General features: G+C 40.6%; 1 long non-coding RNA gene across 2 annotated transcripts in view; it reads right to left on the bottom strand.

Annotated features, from left to right (window-relative positions):
• The window catches only part of LOC140511418 (uncharacterized), a 45,147-nt gene extending 24,453 nt beyond the window's left edge, over positions 1–20,694 (bottom strand). Inside the window, exons 1-2 of one of the 2 annotated variants that reach the window (XR_011969545.1) lie at positions 20,117–20,694; positions 19,827–19,931 (exon numbers count right to left, since the gene is read on the bottom strand). This is a non-coding gene — a long non-coding RNA (uncharacterized lncRNA). The remainder of the gene's footprint in view (positions 1–19,826; positions 19,932–20,116) is intronic. The other variant, XR_011969546.1, reaches the window with a different exon arrangement.
• Between the last annotated feature and the right edge of the window lie 4,289 nt (positions 20,695–24,983).

Raw genomic sequence — 24,983 nt, forward strand, 5'->3', positions numbered from 1 at the left:
GTAACTCTTTTCTGGAAACTCTTCCAACAATGGTTCCTTGTTTGTCATCAATTTCACCCTGATGGGTGGTAGGTAGAACCTCAGAGTTTCTTTAATTTGCAGTTCTCTGATGATTAAGGTATCCAATTTTGCTTCCTGCTACCTTCCAGCCCTCAGATACGGGATGCATCTCTCCTTTCCTTGGAGAGGTGGGGGACTTTGGGTATAGAATGCTGCATATGCTGTAAGATGGGGTCACTCAATTATTTTTATTTACTGGATAGTTGAGTGATAGGGGAGGAAGCAATGTAATGTAAATACAAAATGCATTGATAAAACTTTTATTTTATTTTTATTGCCATGTAAACTTGGAAATTATCCAATTACTTCTGGGCCTCAGGTTTCTCACCTGTAAAAAAGCAAACCAACCCAAAGTAAAGGACTAAGAAGAGCTCTCTGAGATCCCTGCCAGGTTTGGAATCCATCTACTATAACTCGATGACAGGCATAGTCTGTCGTGATCAGATGGGTCTCACTGTCCCATAAACATGCCATGATCATCTCTACCCCAATTTTTGGATTTAGTTGCTCCTCACACTTGGAATCCTATCTAGCCTTTATCAACTTCATGGTATTTCTGGTCTGCTTATGTCATTGAGCACCGAATTATATATTGTCTTATATTTCTCTCTATTGTTTCCCATTGCCAGTGTTCTCCTCCCGACTCGATTGTAAGCTCTCTGGTACTAGAGACCAATTATAAACCCTACAGCACCAAGCACGCTGGCATCTTAGCAGCTCAGTAAACACTTGTAAGCTCATTGATTGACCTAAAGGCTAGCCCAGGGATGGGGAACCTGGGACCTCAAGGCCACATGTGGCCCTCTAGGTCCTCAAGTGCAGCTCTTTGACTGAATCCAAACTTCAGAGAACAAATCTCTTTAATAAAAGGATTTGTTCCGCAAAACTTGGACTCAATCAAAAGCCCGAATGAGAATCACATTCGCACAAGCTGTCAACAGTACTGCATTCTGATAAGCATCTTGAAGCAAAGATGGAAAAGTCCTTGAGATTGCATAACCCCAAGTTCAGAGGGACCAGGAGATTTGAGGTACCCCTAGGAACCTTCACTGAAACTGACGTGTACTGACAAGTGTCTCACTCTCTAGGTCTAGCATTCTCTCATCTCTCAGGAGCTACCCCCTCATCTTTGAACCTCAGAAAGAAAAAGTTCTAACAGCAGAGAGAGCCTCAGGGCTGGCTGACAAGTTTTCCTTTCCCGGGAAAAAAGAGAAAAAGCAAAATGTCGCTGAGGTTTGCCTACGCTTTTGTTTTAAATTTAGAAAAAAATTGATCCTCTCTTTTAAATGGAAGTTATTTATGAGAAAACAATATTTTGTTTTGTTCTATTTTTTTTTGTCTTAGATTCAAATATAGGTGAACTTCTGACAAAGTTTAGTTTACCTCTTCCCAAAGATAGATTCCTCCCTTCCTCCCTCCCTCCCTCCCTTTCTCCCTTCCTTCCTTCCTTCCTTCCTTCCTTCCTTCCTTCCTTCCTTCCTTCCTTCCTTCCTTCCTTCCTTCCTTCCTTCCTTCCTTCCTTCCTTCCTACCTTTGTCTGTATATGTGTGTGTCACCAAACCTTGTATATCCAATACAATTCAGGAACCTTAACCCTAGGCAGACCCATGGACACTCCCTGCCAGGACCCTATCTGCACCCCCTTTTACTTAGAGGATTTGGAATGGTGAATCAAGAGGCAATTGTGAAACCAGCCAGAGAGACCACTTGGTATAGTAGTTAAGAGCTGGGCCTGGATTAGAAAGCCCTGTGTTCAGGGGCTGCTTCTGACACATCCTGGCTGTTTGACCAATTGCTGAGCTTCTCATTGCTTTGAGCAAATCTTTAAAGCTATAAGTCGCAGAGAAGGGTTCTGACCTGCTTTAGTAGAGGGAGTTTCCTCTTCTAGTTCTCTATTACCAATGAATTTAGTCCCTTTCCTTATTTTTTATTCATTTGTTTATTTTAAATGGTGAAACAGTAGAGTTCTTTCTAGTCTAGGTGGTCTTGGAGTTAAGACTACCTGGATTCAGTCTTTTATTCAGATACTTACTTAGCTGTGTGACTCTGGACAAGTCACTTAACTGCTGTTAGTCTCAATTTTTCATCTGCAAAATGGGGATAATAGTATCATCTATCTCTCAGGATTATTGTGAGGACCGAATGGGATAACTTCTATAAAGCACTTTATGAAACTTGAATTACTACATAAGTGCTGTCTAATATTATTATTAATTATTATTCTACTTTAGCCAAAGTTTTCTGTAAACATTGCGTTTAACTGTCACTGGCGTAGGGAACTCCTGGTGTGGAAACTTCTTTCACCAGTGCATATATGTAATTGCTAGTCAGAGGTTGCTTGGGGCCCAGAGAACTTCTTACCCATTGTAGAAAGTTGCCCATCATCAATTACACTTCTCACTTGGAAACCTGGGAAATAATCCCTAATTAGCATCCCAATTCTTCTCTTCTTATAAACCTTTATAGCTCAGATCCTCAAAGAGTTTTACATACTCATGACTATAATACATTGCCTTTGCAGCCTCACCAACTACAATTCATTTCCTTGCCCACCAACTTGCAGGTTGGCTAGACCCCATGTGGCAAACTTATGGAGGAAATGGATGTCATACAAGATGACTAGTCATGGATGGGCTGAGATCTTATGGATCCAGGGAACATCCAAAATGATGATTTCACAGACATATTTTAATATTTTGTTATGTACTTGTTTATATTTGCTTTTACATTATAAATACTTGTTTTAGCTATCCTATCTCCCTCCTAGACTTTAACTTCCATGCAGGTAGCAACCATATTTTTACTGATCTTTATTTCTTCCTGAGAGATTGTTATGGTTCTTTGTGTCTAGTGGTGCTTAATAAATTATCATATTTGGTCATTGCCTGATGATCAGGACACATAGGTGGATTCATAACTGACTAATTGACAAGATTCAAATGTGGTGCCAGACCCCATCAGTTTGCTAAGATAGTATCTCCATAAGAAGGGTACTAGGTAGCTACTTTGGGAAGAATCCTGGTGACATGTGTGAGAGAAGCTCATGTATGGGCTTTCTGTCACTGGTTCCAGTTGGCCCACCAGGTGGTTAGGAAGAGCCCATTTCTACTAGACACATAGCCAGAACTGTCAACATCTTGAAAAGCTGATTAAGCCCTGGTCATCTCTTTTCTATGTTCCTACGTGAGGAAAAGAGGTGACTCCTGACTATGCTGTGAAATGAAAGGCCTCAGGGCTTTGCCATATGACTACCCAAAAAACAGGGTCTCCTTGGTCTGTTCATCTGTTCTTTTCTATCTTTTTTTTAAATTTTACTTTTAATTTATGAATTAAAACAAACATTTCTATAGCATATTGTAATAAAAAGGTGACTGTACATGAAACTGCAAATCTACTATGCACAATTTGCTATTCCTTTCAAATATACAAAAAATTTATCATGTGAATTTCGTTTTTTCCCTTCCCTTCCAACCTAGAGATGGCTACCATTAGATACAAATAGGTATACGTATGTAAAATTTTTCTATGCATACTTCTATTTATCAGTCCTTTCTCTGGACGCAGAGTGTATCTTTATATGTTCTTTATAATTAATTTTGGTATTGATAATAGACAAAAAACTTATTCGCTCAAAGTCTTAAAAACAATATTACTGTTACTGTATACAGTGTTCACTAGGTTCTACTCATTTCACTCTTCACTATTTTGTGCAGATCTTTCCACGTTTTTCTAAAATCATTGAGCTCATTATTTCTTACGGCATAGTGATATTCCATCACAATCATGTATCACAACTTATTCAGCCATCACCCAATTGATGTATATCCTTGCAATTTCCAATTAGAAAAAAATGATAATAAGATTCATTTGAAAAAGCAAAATGTCAAGAATATCCAAGAAAATAATGGGAAAAAAAGTGTAAAGAAAGGAGGTTTAGAGCACCAGATCTTAAACTATATTATAAGGCAGTAATTATCAAAACTATTTGGTACTGGCTAAGAAATAGAAAGATCTTTGGAATAAAGTAGATGTACATTTTATAGCAGCAAATAAACATAATAACCTTGAATTTGACAAGTGCAGACTTGTGTTTGTCCTTCATTGCCAAAGAAGACCAGGCCATCAGAGAAATGATCACTTAACTTGCACTTGACTTTGTTTTGAGTGAGGGAGGGCTGTGCAGGTCACCAGCCTCACTTCTCCTCCAGAACCTTCGGAATCCAGTGACCAGATCACTAGATCAGGATGACTGGAGATGACCCAGGATGTACTGGAAGACCTTGACCCCTTTAGGTCAAGGTCTATGCAGGTACTCACTTAGGGTGAGGCAATGCCCATTCACTGAATAGGCCTGTTTAAGAAGCAGTCTTTGCTGGGGTTTCTCTCCCAGCAAAGACTTAAGATTTTGGAATAAGAATTCATTATTTGGTAAAAATTGTTGGGAAAAGTAGAAAGTAGTATGACAGAAACTGGGCATGGACCAATGTCTCACATTATTTACCAAGATAATGTCAAAATGAATGCATGACCTAGATATAGAAAGATTTTACAAGAAAATTAGAACATGGAACATGTTATTTATCAGATTTATGGACAGGTGAACAATTTATGAATAAGCAAGAGATAGAGAGTAAATTAGGTAGAAAATAGATAATTTCAATTACACTTACATTTAATTTTTTTGTACAAATAAAACAAATATAGCCAAGATTAGGAGGAAAACAGTTGGGAAAAAATTTTATAGATAGTTTATCAGATAAAGGTCCGATATCTAAAATATATAAAGAACTTTGTCCATAAGAATACTAGTCATTTCCCTGTTGATAAATGGTCAGTGGATATGAACCAGCAGTTTTCCAATGAATAAATCAAAACAATTTATAGTTATAGAAAAGTGCTGTAAATCATTATTGATTAGAAAAATGCAGATTAAAACAACCTTGAGATATTGTTTTACAGTTACCGGATTGGTTAAAAGATAGAAGGGAAAAATGACAAATGTTGGAGAGGATTGGGATGCATTCATTGTTGGTGGAATTATAAAATGATCCAGTCATTTTGGAGATCAATCTGGAATTATGCTCAAAGAGTTATTAAACTGACTATATCCTTTGACCCAGCAATATCACTAGTTGGTCTATTTCCAAAGATGATTAGGGAGAAAGGAGAAAGAATCTATCTGTTCTAAAATGCTTATAGCAGTTCTTTTCTATTTCAGGTGTAGGGAATGGAATCTCCAATCTGGGTTAGGAGAACAAGCTGGCCTTTCTATCATTCTTTTGTAATCTAGGTGCAGAGAAGAGTCTCCAACCTTGAGAATCTCCAAAGTTATGAATGTGAGCTACTTTGAACAAATGAAAAGGTCCTAATGCCATTTCCCAGGGCATGATCTTGGCTGGAGGTGGGAAAGGGTTCATGCATTTTCCCCTTCCAGTATGGTTATTTCAACAGAAGCCATGAGAAAAGGAGTAACAAATTTAACAAATCAATGGCCAGAGCTGACTCTAGCTCTTTTGAAGATGCTGATGGTTCTGGCTCAGCAGCAAGTAGAGAAAGCCTCCCCCCGGGCACATGGCGGGCCAACCAGAACCAATTACTGAATGTCTATGCAAGCACTTCCCTCACATGTCATCATGATTCTCTTGGAAGCAGCTAGCTCCCTAGCACCCTCCAAGTGGAGCTGCCATGTTAACACACCTATCTGATCTCACCGTTGGGTGACCTTTTACTCGGCTGAACGAGGGGAGGGCATGATTGACTAGAATATAGTCATCATGAATGATAACTGTCTCAAGCTGAATCGTTGTGTGAGAGGAACTCTTAGTGGTATAACGCTGTATATAAAACACTTCTCACTTCCATGCCTTCTTGACTTTTCTCCATGCAGACTTGCTCCCCTCTCACCCACTCCCACCCTTGAACACTGTGGAACTGGGATTACATTCTCCTGTTTAGGAGAATGGCCTTGTTGCTTCTATCAACTTCTGCCTCTGGCATACATTGGCTTATGCTTTAGCTCTCTTGGACCATAGACCCGGGTGGGGAAACTGTGACCTTCTAGGTCTTTGGGAGCAGCCTTTTGACTGAGTCCAATTTTTACAGAACAAATCCTTTCATTGAAGGGATTTGTTCTGTGAAGTTTGGATTCAGACAGAGAGTTGTACTTGAGGACCTAGAGGGCCACATGAGGCCACAGGCTTTCCCACCCCTGCCATAGACTTTCTCCCCCCCACTTTTGGCTAGGGGCAGCTAGGTGACCCTGTGGATAAGCAGATCCAGAAAGACCTGAACTCAAATCCAGTCTCAGACACTATGTGACCCTGAGCAAGTCACTTAATCTCTATTTGCCTCAGTTTCCTCATCTGTGAAATAGGGATAATAATAACATCCACCTCAAATGAGATGATCATTGTAAAGTGCTTAGCACAAGGCCTGGCACATAATAATTGCTATGTAAATGTTTATTATTACCATCATCATCATCATCAGTAATAATAATAATTCCATCCGGATGTGTTAAAAACCTCACACCTCTCCCTGGATCCTGTCTTCCTAGGCTAATTGTGCAGTGTTCTCCTTCTTGGACTCTATACTCATATTTCATCTCCCATCCCTGTGCTTTGACAGAGACAGTGCCCCATGTCCTTTATGTACTCCCTTTTTACCTCTGCCTTTTGGAATCTCTGCCTGCCTTCAAAGTTCATCTCCAGTCCTAGCCTGGCACTCCAGGAAGCCTAGCCTGATCTCTCCCCCTACCCCCACCCCCTCAGGTCCTAGGATTATCCTAATAATCCTAAGGATTATTTTGTATTTCACTTTCTTCACCTGTGCTGTACTCCTTCTTCCCACCTGAAGGTCAGCTCCTTGAGGGCAGGGAAGGGCCTATTTCATTTTATCCTAGCACTGAGCCTGGCACAAAGCAAGTATTTAATAGATGCTTAATGAATTCAATTGGGGGTGGGGTGGGGCAGGGACAGGAATGGTCAGAACTGAATCACCAGGAAGTTACATAACTCCATCGAGAGGGTAATGAGGGTATTGGACAATACTTTAGTCTGGAGTTGCAAATCTAAATACTGGACTAGGTCCCAAGTCACTTCCAAGCAACATTGGGGTAAAGCTGTCATGTGTTTTGTCTCAATAGAAAAACAGTCATTGTTCTACAAAATATCAGGGTCAGTAGATTGCTAGTATTGTCATATATACACATCTTCATGTTGAAATGCATATCTGAAAATATACACATACATACCATATATATGTACATCAAGATTCCTCCTCTGGGGATATCATGACTGTCAGCTGACACTGCACCGATGGTAAGAGCTGCCTTGTACCCATACACTCACTTCCTTGGGTTGACAGTCCCTATGCTAATGTGGGGGGTCTATCCAGTCCTTATTTCATGCTACTCAGTTTGCTATTGACGATAACAATGCGCTTTAAAGAATGATAATGCATGGATTAAGGGAGACAATTGTTTTTCCTTACTCTTCACATGTCTGGAGCCTGAAGAACTGTGTTCAGTTCTGGGTCCCATGACTGAAGAAAGACAAGGTAAACCAGAGGAGATTGAAAACTGAATCTGATTATTCTTTCACAACATGACTAATGTAGTAATATAATATGATTGTATAGGAGTAGCCTATATCAGATGACGTGCTGTCTTGGAGAGAAGGGAGGGAAAGAAGGGGGAAAAACTGGAACTCAAAATCTTACAAGAGGGAATGTTGCAAGCTAAAAATAAATAAATAAATAGATACATTTAAATAATAAAATAAAACAATATTGCAGTTATTCTGGAAAAAAGAAAGAAGGAAAAAGAGAAAGAAAGAAAGAAAGAAAGAAAGAAAGAAAGAAAGAAAGAAAGAAAGGAAGGAAGGAAGGAAGGAAGGAAGGAAGGAAGGAAGGAAGGAAGGAAGGAAGGAAGGAAGGAAGGAAGAAAAGAAGAAAGAAAGGAAGAAAGGAAGAAAGAAAAGAAGAAAGAAAAGGAAAGAAAACTGTATCATAAGGAGGACAGGTGCCAGGTGTGCTGTAACCACCTCTCAGATGCCATTCTGTTGGAAAGACCTTGTGATAAATATGGAAATACAAATGCAAGCCTTTGTTCCCATCTTTAAGGAGTTAACGTTCTAATGGAGAAAGACAAGGAAATGGGCTGGGGTGGGGAAGAAAAGAGAATGGGCATGCCCACGTCACCCTATCTAATTATTCTAGTCTACAGGACAGTAGCAACAAATATTTTATATTTGCTATATTTTACACTAGGAGTATCAGTGAGGGCAGGTATTTGCTCATTTGTGTAGCCAACAAGCTTTTGTTCTTTGGGACCACACCTTCTCATTATATTCCTTCCTTCCCACTCCTCTCATATGGATAGGAAAGGAAGACAAAATACAGGAAGGACTTAGACCTATTTGCTCTCTCATCGCAGACTACATAGCCCCAGCCCAGGCTAGGAGTCACTTGACTGTATCAAGGACTCCAGTTCACTCCCAGTTCCCATTTCTGCTTTGCTCTGCTCCTACTTTTACTCGACTCCCCTCCTGTCGCTTCTTCTTACCACAACAGCTTGGCCACCAAAATCCCTGCTCAATTTCAACCTGCTCATAGAACCCCAGTTCCCAGGGGAAGGTAAAAGTGTTCCAGGTAGTACCTAACTGGCTTTAACCATGGCTTCAGCTATGTACTGTACTTGCACAGTTTCTTAAACTTTTTCCACTCATGACCTCTTTTCTGCTGCATGACCTGAGAGCATGCACAGTGCAATGTATGCATGTTTTGTGTTCAGAACCAAGGCTGTAGTGAAGTTGCTCCATGCAACATAGACAAGCACGTCCAGAAACACCTCAGATTCATTAGGCATTTGATTTTGAATTAATTTTTGGTCGTTGGGTGCTCAGAAACATTTTACTGTTGCCAATTATTCACAACTTCATATAAGGTGACCCATAATTTAAGAAGCATTGATATATAGCATCCTTGATGCTAGGGGGATCTGGTATGGCTTAGTTACCATTCTATTTGTTTCTTTTCCCTTTAACAATTTGTGACATCAGTCAGTCTGATGTTGGCTAGCTGTCATCATGTTTCCAGCTACGCCCATGCCCGGGGCCCCATCACAGGATCTTCCATCAGGAACTGGAATTGCTTAGGCTGAGAAAGAGAGGTCTGATAATTATTTTCAAATATTTGAAGAGACATCACTTGGAAGAAGGATCAGATATATTCTACACAGTTCCACAGGATTTAACTAGAACTAAGTTGGAAGTTGCAGGGAAATAGATTTCTAACTTTCTACCAATTAGAGAAGTTCCATGGGCCCCCTCATGAGGTTGTTGTCATCACCAGAGGTATTCAATTAGAGAATAGTTGAATGTCTTTCAGGGATGTAATAGAGGGGATTTCTCATGAAGCTGTAGACTGGACTGGTGTCCAGTGTTCTCTCCAACTCCAAGATTTTATGATTCTGTGAAAAGTAAGAAATGGTTGGAAAGGAATGCTCGGGCTCTGCTTCTGGCCTCTGTTTTACCCCTCTAGGCTCAGGTCTATTGAAGGTATCTAGAATTCAGGAAGGGTGATGGACTCAGTCTCAGAGTCTGTAAATTCTTTCCTGGCCTTAGGGGTATAGGTCTAGCACTGGAAGAAGTTTCTCAGAAGCCATTGAATCCAACGCCTTCATTTGGCAGAAAACGAAATTGTGGCCTTGCTCGGTCAAGTGACATGCTCAAGGTCTCAGAGGTAGAATTTGAACCATGTCCTCTACTGGAGTCAGCGCCCATCTATACTGTCCTCATGCTTGCCCTGTGTCTGCTGCCTAACAAAGACTGAATTGCCTGGATCATTTGAAGTAGCTTTGGAAGTGCCCAGTGGAAATGGAGAGTAGTCACAGGTCACAGAAGTCAATCGATTTCTTTATTTTTCTCAGTTTTTTTAGATTGAAAATAACAGTGACATCTTTGAGATCCTGGGATTCTTTTCTGGCTTTGCATGAATCACAGAAGATGGGAGATAATTTGGATTTAGTTTATTAATGGGGATAACAATTCTCCATTCAAGCACAAATCAAAACAGGTACCATAACTTATAGAAAACAAACCATCCCAGTCTCCTGCTATGTAATCAATCTGCTGCACTTCAGTTCAGAAGAGTTAGGACCACAGAAAGCCTGTGCTAGAAAATTCCAACCTCAGTGAAATGCCTTCGGCAGCACACGATTTTAAGTGATTCCTGGCATGGTAGCTAGAGAAATAGCCTCAAAGGCAGGAAGACCTGTGTTTAGGGTCTGCCTTTGACGTGTTCTGACTGTGTGTTCCTTGGCAAGATATTTGACCTCTTAGTGTGTCGGGCCAGTAGTTACCAGGGGGGGTCCTTGAGGTTAAAACTATTTAAATAATAATCCTAAGATGTTCTTTGCTTCTTCAAATACTACTCCCTTAACTACATGTCTGTGAGGAGGAATTTTCTTCATGTACTTTAACCAAAACAATATATTGCAACAGATTGAATGCAGAAGGAAATTTGAGAATACATCTGTCTTCAATTATGCCAGACATTAGAGAGAATTGTAAAGATATGGAAAACAATGCTACTTTTTTCACTAAATTTTTTGTTTTGGAAAATATAGTTATTTTTCATAAAAAATATGTTATTTATGTTAAATCATAATGGGGAAGAGAATAAGCATTCTTTCTGTTGTTCAGTTGTTTTAGTCATATCCAATTCCTTGTGACCCCATCTGAGGTTTTCTTGGTAAAGATGTTGGAGTAGTTTGCCATTTCCTTCTCCAGCTCTTTTCTCAGATGAGGAAACCGAGGCAAATCAGGTTAAATAACTTGCCCAGGGTCAGCCAGCTAGTAAGTGTCTGAGACCAGATTTGAACTTGGGAAGATGAGTTTTCCTGACTCCAGGCTTAACATTCTATCCACCGTACCACTTGCTTGTCAATAACTATTTATACAGTGCCTACTATATAATAGGCACTTTGCTAAGCTCATTACAGATATTATTTTGTTTGAGCCTTTGAGGTAGATTCGGTTGCGATCCTCATTTTACTGTTGAAGAAACAGTCAAACAAAGGTTGACTTATTTGCCTAGGGTCATACAGCTAATAAATGGAGAGGCCAGATTTGAACTCAGGACTTCTTGACTCCAGGTCCACTGCTCTATCCATCGTGACACCTAGCAGCTTCAATTAACTCCGTAATAGGTTTATTGTTGTTATTTTTAAATGAGTTAATAAATGTTTTAAAATTTTATCAGTTTTAATTTCTAACATGGTAAATATTCATAGGTTAATCTGAAAATTCACAGGTTAAAAAATTCTAATTTTTAACCTGTGAACATCTAAATCTAAATTCTAATTCACAGGTTAACCTCCCAACACAAAAGCTCTGTGGTTCTCAAAGTTTTAAAGAGTGTTAAGGAGTCCAGAGACCAAAAAGTCTGACCACTGCTCTAGGCCAGAAATACCAAACTTTTGGCAAGGGAATTTCAATTACCTGCAGAATTGTTATAACCAGAACCAGATTAAAGTGTATTTGGGAAACATTTTACAAATTAAATAAAAATATAATACAACATAGCTGATGTTAGTTTGTGTTTTAAGTCATTATGTGACCTGCAGAGATCAACTTCTGTTTGAGTTTGACACCCCTGTTCTGGGCACCCACGGTGTGTTAGGCACTGTGTTCTCTAAGACCATAAATTGTTGAGAGGGTGCTGACCTTCTCAATACTGGGAGAGGAAGTTTCCTACACCAGTGAAATCCTAGGTCCCGTCCTTGTCCTTCTCCCTAATGCCTAGCATTCTGTTGCTAAGGCTGCACCCTAATTCCTTAGCATAGCATTCTTGAAGGCTTAGCTGCCAGAGTGCTAGGGAGACTTTGAGTATGGTCCCAGGGACAGGCTTTATGCCCAATACCAGAGGACCAATCTAGCTAAGTTTGCAGGGGTGCTTCACCTCTTTGGTTGCAAGGTGGTAAATTTTTTAGCCACAGAAACTCCTCCAGGCCATCTACTAAAACCACAGAGAGGTTGTGATCTGTGTCACACATGAAGGACAAAACTGCTTATCCTTCAAGTATTGAAGTCATGCCCAGGAGAGAAAGACCAAGTTTTACTATAGCTGGGTTAGACCCTGGCTCCGTTTTTAAACAATCTACAGAAAAATATAGATTAAAGTCTGGGTATCTGATCCTTGGGTAGACACAGACATCCTCAACATAGAGCCTCCAGCCCAACTCAGACCATAATCCCTCCATCTATTCCTATCATATTCAACTGTGGTCTAGATGTTTCCAGAAAGTGGAGGGAAGATGGATATGCTAGATGCCTTTTTCCAGGTCTTTCCAGCTCTTCCTCTTCCTGTGCTAGATGTAGATAACCAAAGAATGTGGTTTTTGCTTTGTCTCCTTTTCCCTTTTTGCTAGGCAGAGGAGCAAGATCTTTTTTTTTCTTTTGGTATTTCCCTCTTCTTCTCTTCCTTGGAATCAATGGAGAGAAGACCAAGCCAAAATTATAGGCAGTGTTTTGTCCTCTTTCCTAGAAGACAGAGGGTCAAGGAACCAGATAACTCTTTACCTTCTTTGTGGGCAACATTTAGGTACAAGCAATGCTCTCCTTATTTAAGCAACTTAAAATCTCTATCTGTATCTGTCTCTGTTTCTCTCTGTCTCTCTGTTTCTTTCTCTGTCTCTGTCTCTTTCCTTCCCCCTTTTCTACTCTAACTCTCTATCCCCTAGGAGGTGAAAAGTTCATGCAACATCACATCAAGGTAGACCCAACTTGACCCAGGAGAGGTAGTCCATTGCCATCTTTTTTTGAGAAATATTTGTATATCTCTTATCTTTATGCTTAATGTTAAGTATTATGATATCAACATAATATAAGTCATTTTGATAGGTCTAATGTTCACTATTGAACTAGAAATGTCCTTGATACTATTTGGTTGATGATTCTTATTAAATACCTCTCCCCTTTCAAGCAAAGTTATGAGTTTATGGTTCCACTATCCAAATGCTTTAATGTCAATGTCCTCTGGCGAAATGATCCCTGGAATACAGGGAATATTAGTGCTAAATACATATGGAGTGCCTCTAATCTCATGAACATTAAATTGTTAGGTTTTTTCTTTGTTTTAACAATTAAGGATTTGAAAAAAAAATATGGACATCTTTCATTTTTTTTACAAGACTTCCATTTCTGAATATATACTTCCTTTTACCCCCATCAGAGAGATATCTATTGTTTAAATATATATATGTATATATATACATATATAAGTGTGTATATATGTATATATATATTTAAAAGTTCAAGCAAATCAACCACATCTGATAGTTTATGCAATATTCTATATACAACAAAGAAGGGAAAGAAATACATTTTTAACAATATTTCTCTAGGGGGCCAAACTTGGTCATCATAATCATATAATGTTCCACTTGGGCCATTCTCCAGTCTTTAGATTTTGCTGCTGTGACTTCAGTTGCCTTCTCCCTCCACTCTGGGACTTGCTGCTCCCACTGATAAATTCTTCCGGGAGTTTCCATTTTAAGAAAGTGCCCAGACCAGTCATTTTTGTTTGCATTTCAAATCCTCAGTGATTAGCTCAATACCTGGCACATAGTAAGTGCTTAATGAATATTTGTTGATTTGACTTGATCTTTCCACTTTTCATTGTTTAGTCATTTTGCATATTTTTTTCTGGTTCTGCATTTCTTCATCAGTTTGTATAGTCTTCCTATACTTCCCTGAATTCTTTATCCTCATCATTTCTTATGGAACATTAATATTCCATTAAATTAATATACCACAATTTATGTAGTAGCTCCTCAATTGATGGGAACAAAGAGATTTTAAAAATAATCCTCAACTTTCCTTAAACTGAAAAAACCATTGATTCCCTGCCCACCCCCACGTTAAACTGAGCCCTTCTCCAAAGCTCCTTATTTCTATCAGGATGTGCTATCTTCCCAGTGATCCAGGTTTGTAACCTTGGTGTCATCCTAGATTCATCTCTTTCCCTTGCTGTCCCCCCAGTCTGGTATGTAATTAGTTGTCCAATGCTTTTTAATTACATTTCTACAACATATCCAGGCAAGATTTAAGTTAGGTATTTCAATAGATAGTTCTGGACCTAGAGTTAAGAAGACCTGAGTTCAATCCTGACCTAAGACATTTACTAGCAGTGTGACCCAAGGAGAGTCCCTTAACCACTATTTGCCTCAGTTTCCTCATCTGTAAAATGGGGATAATAATAGCACCTACCTCCCAGGGTTGTTGTGAGGATTAAATGAGATAACACATGTAAAATACCTTCCTAGGCATTACTCACCCTCCTGCATTCTACATTCCAGCTCAAACATACCATTCTATTTGCTACTTCCCATTCAATCAGACTATTCTCTGTGCCAGTAATGCAGACCCTCCTCAACTCCACCTTTCAGAATACTGATCTTCCTTTAAGTTCAGATGCCATTTCTTCTACAAAGCCTTCCCTGGTTTTCCCAGTTGTTAGTATTCTCTCTCTCCCTTCTTAGAGGGCTTTGGATTTTATGTTATTTTTATATCAACCTTTTCCTCACCAAGCATTCATAAAATACTGTTTTTAATAAAAACAGATTTTATTTTTTCCACTTACATTAAAGATAGTTTTCAACATTCATTTTTTATAAGATTTTGGGTTCCAAATATTTTCTCCCTCCCCTCCCAAAGATGACAAGCATTCTGATATAGGCTGTACATGTGCAATCATGTTAAACATATTTCCACATTAGTCATATTGTGAAAGAAGAACAGAACAAAAGGGGAAAACCACAAAAAACAAAAAGCAAAATAAGTGAAAAATAGTATGCTTTGATCTGCATTCATACTTCATAGTTCTTTATCTGCATGTGACTAGCATTTCATGAGCCTTTTGGAATTGTCTTGGATCATTCCAGTGCTGAGAAGGGCTAACTCAATCATCACAGTTGATCATTGCACAGTGTTGCTGTTATTGTGTACAATATTCTCCTGGCTCTGCTCATGTCACTCAGAATCCGTTCATGAATAAAATATCTGTAAAACTGAGAGGCAGGTCACTGTAGTGTATATAGAGTCAGCCTTGCAGTCAGGAAGACCTGAGTTCAAATCCTAACTCTGACACATGCTGATCTTGTGATCATGAAAAATCTCTTAACCTCTCAGTGCCCTAGAAACTCAGTAGTATAATAGGATCATCGATTTAGAGCTGGAAGGGAACTCAAAGGTCATCTGGTACATCCATTTTACAGATGAAGAAACTGAGATTTATGGAGGATAAATTAATATCAAAAGGAGGATTTGAGCCCAGCCAGGTCCTCTGACTCCTGAGATAGCACCTTCCTCTACTATGAATTACAGAGAAGCAACTAATCTGTATTTGTAGAGAAAGTTTCCACACTGGAGATTCCCAAACGTTACTGAAATCAGTGAAATGAACACCTCTCTTACTGAAAGAAAAAAGAAAGGTAAAGTCAAACCATTTACTTCAATAGAAGCATACAAGTGGTGCAGTGAATAGAAAGCTGGACTTGAGACCTGAGACCTTGAGACATAAAGACCTGAGTTTGAATTCTGCTTCTGATGCTTATTATCTGTGTGATCCAGGGCAAGTCACTTAACCTGTTTCAGTTTCCTCATTTGTAAAATGGAGATACCTCACAGGATTGTTCTGAGGATCAAATGAAATGATATATACGTGAAGCACTTTGCAAATCTTAAAACACTCTATCAATGCTAACTATTATTATTATAAGAGTGGCGCTCAACTGAAACAATTGAACACAATAACAACATTATTATTGAGGCAGCTAGGTGGTGCAGTGGATAGATCATGAGGCCTGGAGTCAGGAAGATCTGAGCTTCAATCTGTCCTCAGACACTTGCTAGCTGTGTGTTTCTGGGCAAGTGACAACTTTTATTTGCTTTAGTCTCTCATCTGTAAAGTGGGGATGCACTGGAAAAGGAAATATCAATCCACTCCAGTATCTTTGCCAAGAAAATCTCATAGACATAACTGAATGACTGAACAACAATAAATTGTTATTATTATGTTTCAGAGGATTCATGATTGCCTCCTAATGGGTGTATCCTCTGAGGATACAGATTACTAGTTAACAGCTTTTGATCAATAGTTCCATGAGATAAAAAAAAAAAAATTATCCCCTGGTGGCCAAACTTCTAGTGATGTGCCTCTTCTACCTTAGCTAATTGTTGCTGTTTGGTCATTTTCAGTCACATTTGACTCTTTATGACCCCATTTGGCATTTTCTTGGCAAAGATACTGGAGTGGTTTGCTACTTCCTTCTCCAGTTTATTTTACAGATGAGGAAACTGAGGCAGTCAGTGTTAAGTGGCTTGCCCAAGGTCACAGAGCTATTAATTAGGCTGGATTTGAACTGGTGAAGATGATTCTTCTTACTTCCAAGCCCAGTACTCTATCCACTGCGCCACCAAGCTGCCCTATTCTGTGCCGCCTTAGCCAGCTGGTCCTCAAATGATAGTCTCTCCCTTGTGTCATTAAACAAACACAAAAACTATGCAGCTTTGAATGATTTGCTTAGTGAACACTAAACAAGGTTATTGGGCATGCTAGAGCAGCATACACATATTAGCTTTTCAGAACCTAGGGTTATTTCCATTCCACAATGAGGCATCAAAGCAAGACTTCTGGAGGAACTAAATAATCACACTGCAAATCAGATAAACCAAATACAGATCTGGAGATGGGCCAGTGGTCCAGCTTTCAGAAACTTGGCTGGTGCAAGGACTAATGGGGACTTCAGAAGACAGATAGTCAAGCACTCCTTCTGTCTCTTGGCGTGGGTGAGCTTACAGGTATAGAAGGGGACAGACACGGCCAATGAGTTTGTTTTGCTGAACTTTATATTGTTATTAGAAGGGAGGGTTCTACTGAAGCAGGGATCAGTGGGAAGATCATTGCCAGGAGGCAAAAAAAAAAAAAAAGGTATCAGTAAAATACTTTCAAAGAAAGAAAACATGTACAAGTCCCAGGATTAAGTTCTATATCTCAGTGAATTCTCTCTCTCTCTCTCTCTCTCTCTCTCTCTCTCTCTCTCTCTCTCTCTCTCTCTCTCTCTCTCTCTCTCTCTCTCTCTCTCTCTCTGCTTCTCTCTGTCTCTCTGTCTGTCTGCCTGTCTCTCTTTCTCTCTGACTCTCTCTGTAACTTTCTGTCTCTCTGTTTCTCTGTCTCTCTCTCTCACACACACACAGCAACAAAATTGAATCAACTTGTGTCTCATGCTTTGTTTATGAGTTTTCTTTTCAAAGCCAACCTTCTGAAAACAGAAAGGATTAATTTTTAAAATTTTTATTTCACCTAATAGTGGTCAGTCTTCTCTCACCGTCTGGATAACAAAGTTCCAATTCTTCTCCAAATATCACCCCTCCCTGTTGCCTGTAATATGCTTCCCTTCTGGATTCCTCTAGTGGGAATCCTAACCATCCTTCAGGACCCAAGTCAAATGCTACCTTTTCCATGAAGCCTTCCCTGATCCCATCTCACTCTACCTCTTCCAAACTGGAAACAAATCTTCCTTCCTCTGATCTCCTACAGCTCTTCATTAATATCTCTGCTGTGTACCTATATTCTATTTTATGTCATACTTGCCTGCTTATGCATCTTAATCACCTTATGAGGTTATAATCTCTTTGAGGGTAGGGACTATGCCTCAGACACTTACCATCCGTGTCACCTTGGGCAAGTCACTTAATCACTATTTGTCTCAGCTTCCCCAATGGTAAAATGGGGACAATAATTGCACCTACTTCTCAGGCTTATTGTGGGGATCAAGTGAAATTTCTGTTAAGTGCTCAACACGTAGTAGGTGTTATATAAATGTTAGCTGTTGGTGTTATTATTTGTGTATCCTACTATGTGCTGTACCCTTTCTACCCACTTAGCACTCAGCAAATACTTATTCAATAGAAGCAAAGTTGAGGAGAAGCCGACAAGAAGATGGAGAGCTTGATGCTTGCCTATAGTGTATTCTCTGGAGATAAATTAATTGCCTGGGGAGAGGGCTGTGGGGAGGCAGAGGAGGAGCAAATTCCATAGATCTGTTCCATACTTTGCTGAAGTTCTAGACTCTTTTAGCGAAATATTTGAGAATGAACTGACATTTCCCTTGCATATCCCCCTTCCCCCCCTTCCCCAATTCAGGCTTTTCTAGTTTAAGGAAAATCTTGGCCTGTACTGAAAGCTTCCTGGACTTAGAAACAAATTCCTTTTCTAGGCGCAGCCCTACATAACCATAAACACAGAGAGCTGTGGCTTTTTTTTCTCTCTCTCTCTCCTCCAGTGTTTTAGCCCTTGCTCTGGTTGAGTTTCATCTGCCTGTTGTAATGAGGAGAATGGAGACTTTGTTTTCCTCTTCATGTTAGAACAACTTTTATCCTTTCCATCCCCTTCCCTGCCCCCACTTGCGATAGCCAGAAACATTCCTCAGCAGCTTGCTTCATTTTCAGGTTTGACTTTAGAATTTTGAAGTCAAATGGCAAAAAAGATGTCATGTGTTACCTAAGACCCATGGAAGTCATTTTTCACGGTACCACGGAAAATCTCTGTATCTGCAAACACGACCTCAGCAGCGGCATCTTCAACAACACTGTCCGTGATTTATTGAGTGTGCTAGACCTGATTTCTCCTAGACACTAGCAATGGTAATAATATTAGTTAGTACTTATGGACTTCAAGATTTGCAAAGTGCTTTGTACGTATCTCATTTGATCCTCATGACAACCCTTGGAGGTGGGTGCTGTGATTATTCCCATTTTACAGCTGAGGAAACAAACTAAGAGAAGGTAAATGACTTGCCCAGCGTCACAGAGTGAGGAAGTATTTGAGGTTGGATAGGAACTCAAATCTTCCTGACTCAGAGGAGAAAAGAGGGAGAGGAGAGCATTCTATCTACTACATTACATAGCTGCCTCTGATAATGGAAAATATGATGGTATTCCCACACCCAAATCATCTGGACTGCTTTTGCACCCTCTCACCAGTCCCAAAGACAATTTACCAGCCTTTGAGGATGTTTCATTAGTTTAGGAAGTAAAAGGGCAGAAATATCATGCACTATTTGTCTAGCTGGACTGCTACTCAACATGGATGATATTTATTTCCAACCTAATCTCATAGACAAACCTAGACGATCAAGAAGGTTGGCCTGGCAGCATTTCTTTTTATTAGATAAGCCTTAGTTATCTTGATGCATCTAGTAGATATTTATTGAGGACTCATTCTGTGCCTTGGAACTATGCTAGGTACTGTAGACAACGTGGAACCAATAGACAATGTGGAACCAATCTACTTGAGAAGCTTTTGTTGTTATTGAGTTATTTCAGTCATGTTCAACTCTTTGTGACCCCATTTGGGATTTTCTTGCAGAGATACTGGAGTATCTCTTTTCCTTCCTCCACCATTTTCCTTTTTCAGCTCATTTTCCAAATGAGGAAACTGAGGCAAACAGGGTTAAGTGACTTGCCCTGGGTCACACAGCTAGTAAATGTCTGAGGCCAGATTTGGACTCAGGAGATAAGTCTTCCTGATTCGAGGACTGGCCCTCTATCCACTGCACCACAGAGCTGCCTTATGTTTCAGCTACCTTTGAGCAAATAAAGTGCATTCAGACTATATGTGCGTGCGTGCATGTGTGTGTGTGTGCGCGTGTGCGTGTGTGTGTCTATAAATTCTGGCAACCTCTCTGACACAAAGAAATGTACCTGGGGTAAAGTTCCGCTGGCCAGAACAAAATCTTCTGTCTTGCCAAGGACTATGAATGAAAGGCGGATTGTGCCTTAAAGAGCCAGTTTTGCTTTCTTCTCTGCCTAGAAGAGAATGAGAGATAACGTGAGCATCAGCACGCAGCGCTGGGAGGAGACACAGAGAAGCAATTCTTGAATGTAGGATGTGGAATGGAGGCTGAGAAGACAGGTTAGGGAAGGGGGCGGCAGCCACCCAGCTGGTGTTTAAGAGAACCTGGATTCCACCATGGCCAGACCCTTTCCCCTACCTTCTCCCCGTGGAACATCCTGAGGCTGGGACAAAGGCACGTCCAATCAGTGCCAAGCCTGGCTCCGCTCCTTAGCTCATCTAGACAGCGAAGTATTTCTCTCTCTCTCTTCTCCCCAGTCTGAGGGCAAAGAAGTTGATTCTGAAGCTTATTTTTATTCTTTGAAGTTACGTTTGTAACTTCTGTCTGATTTTCAACTTGCTCACTGCATAAAGGGATGAATCATAGCTTCTCTTGTTGGACTGCTTCAGTAGTGGAGAAAAGGACAGACCTGTCCAAATTGTCAGTGAATGCAGACAGTGCCAACTCCCTTGGCCCCTCTTTCCCACACCGACTGGGGACTCAGAAGCTAAATGAGATAATATTTTATTTATGTTGATTTCAAATATCTTTTATAAACTTTCCAAGCAAAGTAACAAACCACATAAACCAAGACCTTGGTGCAAGCTAGTTAAAGCACTATTAAGTAAACCTGGAAAGTGGGAGGATACTTTCCTCTTAGGCAGTTAGCCAAGGGCAGTTTGACTCTCTTTGTTCTGTGGGGTAGACTCACCAGCCCTATCTGAGCCTGAATGAAAGTGAAAACCATGCCCCTGGGGACAGTGGAAGGGATGCTTTGGAAAAGAGGGACCTCGCTGCACCAAGGAGAGAGCAGGCAGTTTTGGTTTTTTTAAGCTAATCTAAGCACCTTCTATCCCACACCTTATACCCCAAAAGGCTTTGGGGTTTACCACAGTTTTATGTTATTACAGGCTTTAGAGACTAGGTGAACAGTAATGGAAAAGCATAAACTTAAAAGAAACAGAGATAAGCTCTGTAATGGATACCCGGTCTCCCCAGGAGAGACCCAGGAGGAATGAGGAGAGAGAGGGAGGGTCACCAAAGCTGTTTTTGAGCAAATACAGACAGCTCCGGTCTCTTTTACATCCGGGTGGCTTCTGCACAGTTCAGCCTTCCTCACATTTGGCAGCCCCAGGGGTGGGAGTTTCAGCCACTGGTCTCCTAGGGTCCCTGCCAGTCTCCTTCTTCCCTGTGTTGTGCCATGGTGGAGATGCCATTTCTCTCAGTAAGTTACTCTGTTCTCCTCTTGAAATTTTTCAGTTGCTCTCAGGTGTCAGGAAAAAGAAACTGTCTTCTTTTAACATGGTTATAACCTCTCATTTTCCAGGGATCAGTTAGAGTGGATGCCAGGATCCTCTGGTCTCACCATGAGCATCATCTTCAGAGGCATTAAAACAAGAGTAGTAGAACTTGGAGCATACCTCACAGGCTCTCCTGGGTACTCCTTTCACCAATGTAGATCGCAGCCCACCTATAACTTATCATCTTACAGTCCTAGAACATGAGGCTTGGATAACCTAAAAGATACACCCAGAGTCCAATAGCTAGGAAATATCAAAGACAAGGATTGAATTCAGATCTATTTGTCTAAGTCGAATATCAACCCTGAACTTCAGTGCCACTTAACCAATTGCCTTATCTCCATCTGGATATCCCATAGATATCTGAAACTCAAAATATCCAAAATAGAATTCATTGTCTTTCCCCCTAAACCTTGTCCTGACTCTCCTGATTTCCCTGTCTCTGTCAAGGGTCCCACCATTCTTCCAGTTTCTCAAGTTTGCCACCTCAAGGGTGCTAGGAGTCATCTTTATCTCTTCACCCTTACTCACCATCCCCACCCTCACCCTCAACCAGCTACTTGACAAGTCTTGTCGTTCCCCTAATCATCTTTTCCCTGGACTATTTTAATAGTCTCCTAATTAGTCAAGATAAGTCAACAATACCAACTATGTGCCAGGCACCGTACTAAATGCTAGGGAGACAAAGAGAGGCAATAAACATTTCCTACCCTCAAACTGTTCACAAATGAATGAAGAAGGCAACATGCAAACAACTGTGTACAAACAAGATATATACAGGATTAAATGGAGATAATTTCAAAAGGAAGGCGCTAGCACAAGAGGGATCACAGAAAGGCTTCTTGCTGAGACTTGAAGGAAGCCGGGGAGGAATTGGTCATCCCAAATTCAGTTGTCTTCATTCATCTTGTATCTTCCATGTAATTATCAAATGGATATTTGTAAGGTGAAAACCTGCTTATATCACTCCCTTGCTCAAGAAACTTGAGAGGATCTCCATTGCCTTTAGGATAGATTATGATTTTTAAAACCCTTCACAATTGAGGCAGCTATGAAAAGCTAGGTGGTGCAGTGGATAGAGCACTGATTTTGGAATCAGGAAGATTCATTTTCCTGAGTTCAAATCTGGCCTCAGACACTTACCCTGGGCAAGTCACTTAACCCTGTTTACCTCAGTTTCCTCATCTGTAAAATGAGCTGGAGAAAGAAATGGCAAACTTCAAAGATACACTCCAGTATCTTTGCCAAGAAAACTTCAGATGGTGTCACAGAAAGTCATACATGACTGAAATGAGTCAACAACGATTGAGTTGTTACAACAGTTCTTATACTCTATTAGAAGACTATTTTCACATTAGTGCCCCTACCTAATATGTAATTTCTTTAGCACACAGAATACATAGGAGGTAGAAAAGTGAAATCAGTTAAGAGCGGAAATACAGTTTTCTGCAAAAGAAGGGAGAATGACCTTAGACTGGCACATTACAATTACAAAAAGGTATATATGGTGATGTAGAGGAAACTTCAAAGGATGATTGGGTGATTTTCGAAGAGAGCCAGGTTTCCATGAGCACCAGGAGATAAAGAACATGAGTTTGTTAAGGATACAGCAGAGATTTCTGGGGGCACAATGAGCCACGAGGGTAGAGGTCCTATAGAAGTTCAGGGCTGAGGTGGATGAGATGAGAGCTTGGGGAGAGATAGCAGAAAAGGGGTTTTTGACTGGTTCCAACAGCTATGCTGAAGCAAAGGGATTAAGGGAGTAGGAAGTGCGAATTTATTAGCTATGGGATAGGGGAGGAACCAGTTGACTGGGGTTTTTATCTTCTGGTGTTCTGTGATGGCTCAGTGGCAGGTGCCAGCTGGAAGTTCTCTCACTCTAAACACCAAGGACCACAAGTTGAGGCAGCAGAGAGTTCTGGTGGGCATATGGGTCAGTCAATCAATTGGTAAACATTTATTAAGCACCTACTATGTGCCAGGCACCCTGCTAAGTCCTGAGGATACAATAGAGTCAAAAGATAGTCCCTGCCCTCAAGGAATTTACGATCTTTTGGGGGAGACACCAAGCAAAAGCAAATACGTATAAACAAACTATTACAGGGTAAGTAGGAAATAAGAGGGGGAAGGCACTAGAATTGAGAGGAATTGGGAAAGGCTTTCTGTAGAAAATGTGATTAAGAAGCCAGTAAGCAGAGTTGAGGAAGGAGAGCATTCCAGGCATGAAGGATAGGCACGGAAAATGCTGAGAGTCAAGAGATAAAGAGCAAAGAGACCAGTGACCCTGGATGGAAGAGTACATGTTGGAGAATAAGATGTAAGAAGATTGGAAAGTTTGTGAAGGGCTTTGAATGCCAAATAGAGTACTTTATCTTTGTTCCTAGAGGCAATAGGGAGTCACTGGGCTTCACTGAGTAGAGGAGTGACATGGTTGGAACTGTGTTTTAGGAAAATCATTTTAGTGGCTGCATGGAGGATGGATTGGCATAGGGAGAGACTTGAGGCTGGCAGACCCACCAGCAGTAATTGAGGTGTGAGGTGAGGGGCCTGTGCTAGATTAGTGGCAGTGTCAGAGGAGAGAAGGGGAGCCTTCAGAAGATATTGCAAAGGGGAAAGGGGCAGGCCTTGGCAATAGCTTGGATATGGGGAGGGGGCAGGGTGAGAGAGAGTGAGGAATCAAGCATGACAGCTAGGTTTTGAGGCTGAGGGACTGGAAAGATGGTGTTGCCCTCTCCAGTAATGAGGAAGGTAGGAAGAGATAGGAGGAAAGAGAATGGGTACTATTTTGGACATGTTGAGTTTAAGATGTCTACTGGACATCTAGTACAAGATAACTGAAAGGCAACTGGAGATGTGATCTTGGAGGTCAGCAGAGGGTTTAGGGTAGGATAGGTAGATTTGAGAATCCTCAATGTAGACATAGTAATTAAAACCATGAGAACTGATGAGGTTACCAAGTGAATATACCAATATACCAAGTAGTATAAAGAGAGAAGAGGAAAGGACCCAGGACAGAATCCTATGGGACACCTATGGTGAGAGGCCATCATCTGGATGAGAATTTAGCAAAGGAGACAAAGAAGGAGGGGTCAGAGAAGTAGGAAGAGAACCAGGAGACTGGGATATCTTGAAAACCTAGAGAGAAAAGAGTAGCAAGGTGGCTGAGGCAGCAGAGAATTCTGGGTCAGTAAATACTTAGTGATTGGGTCGTTGGGACTGGATTGAATTCACTCTTGGTGTCTGCTCTTTAGCTTCATCCTATGAAGGTAGGCAGAAGGAAAGAAGGTAACAACTGTCTATTAATCTCCTGCAATCTGTCAGGTACTGTGCCTAACACTTTACAACTATTATCTCATTTGATCTCACAGTAATCCTGGGAGGTAGGTGCTATTATTATCCTTATTTTAACAGCTGAGGCAATTGAGGCAAATGGGTTAAATGACTTGCCCAGGGTCACGTAACTAGAAAGCATGTGAGGCTAGATGTGAACTAAGTTCTTCCTGACTGGTGGCCCAAGGCTCACTCAACCGCTCTGTCACATAGCTGCTTTCGGAAGGTACCTGAGAATGGAACGTGCACTTACCTTTTGTCTGAGGATTCTAAGTCTCTGGCAGTTTTGGTGCCCTCCTTTGCAAGGTTGTTGTGAAAAAGCACCTTCAAGAGCCATAGAAATGAGAATTATTATAATTATTCATCTCTTTGGCCTCAGATTCCTCTTCTTTAAA

Source organism: Notamacropus eugenii, chromosome 6, assembly GCF_028372415.1.
Source record: "Notamacropus eugenii isolate mMacEug1 chromosome 6, mMacEug1.pri_v2, whole genome shotgun sequence".
Lineage (NCBI taxonomy): Eukaryota > Metazoa > Chordata > Mammalia > Diprotodontia > Macropodidae > Notamacropus > Notamacropus eugenii.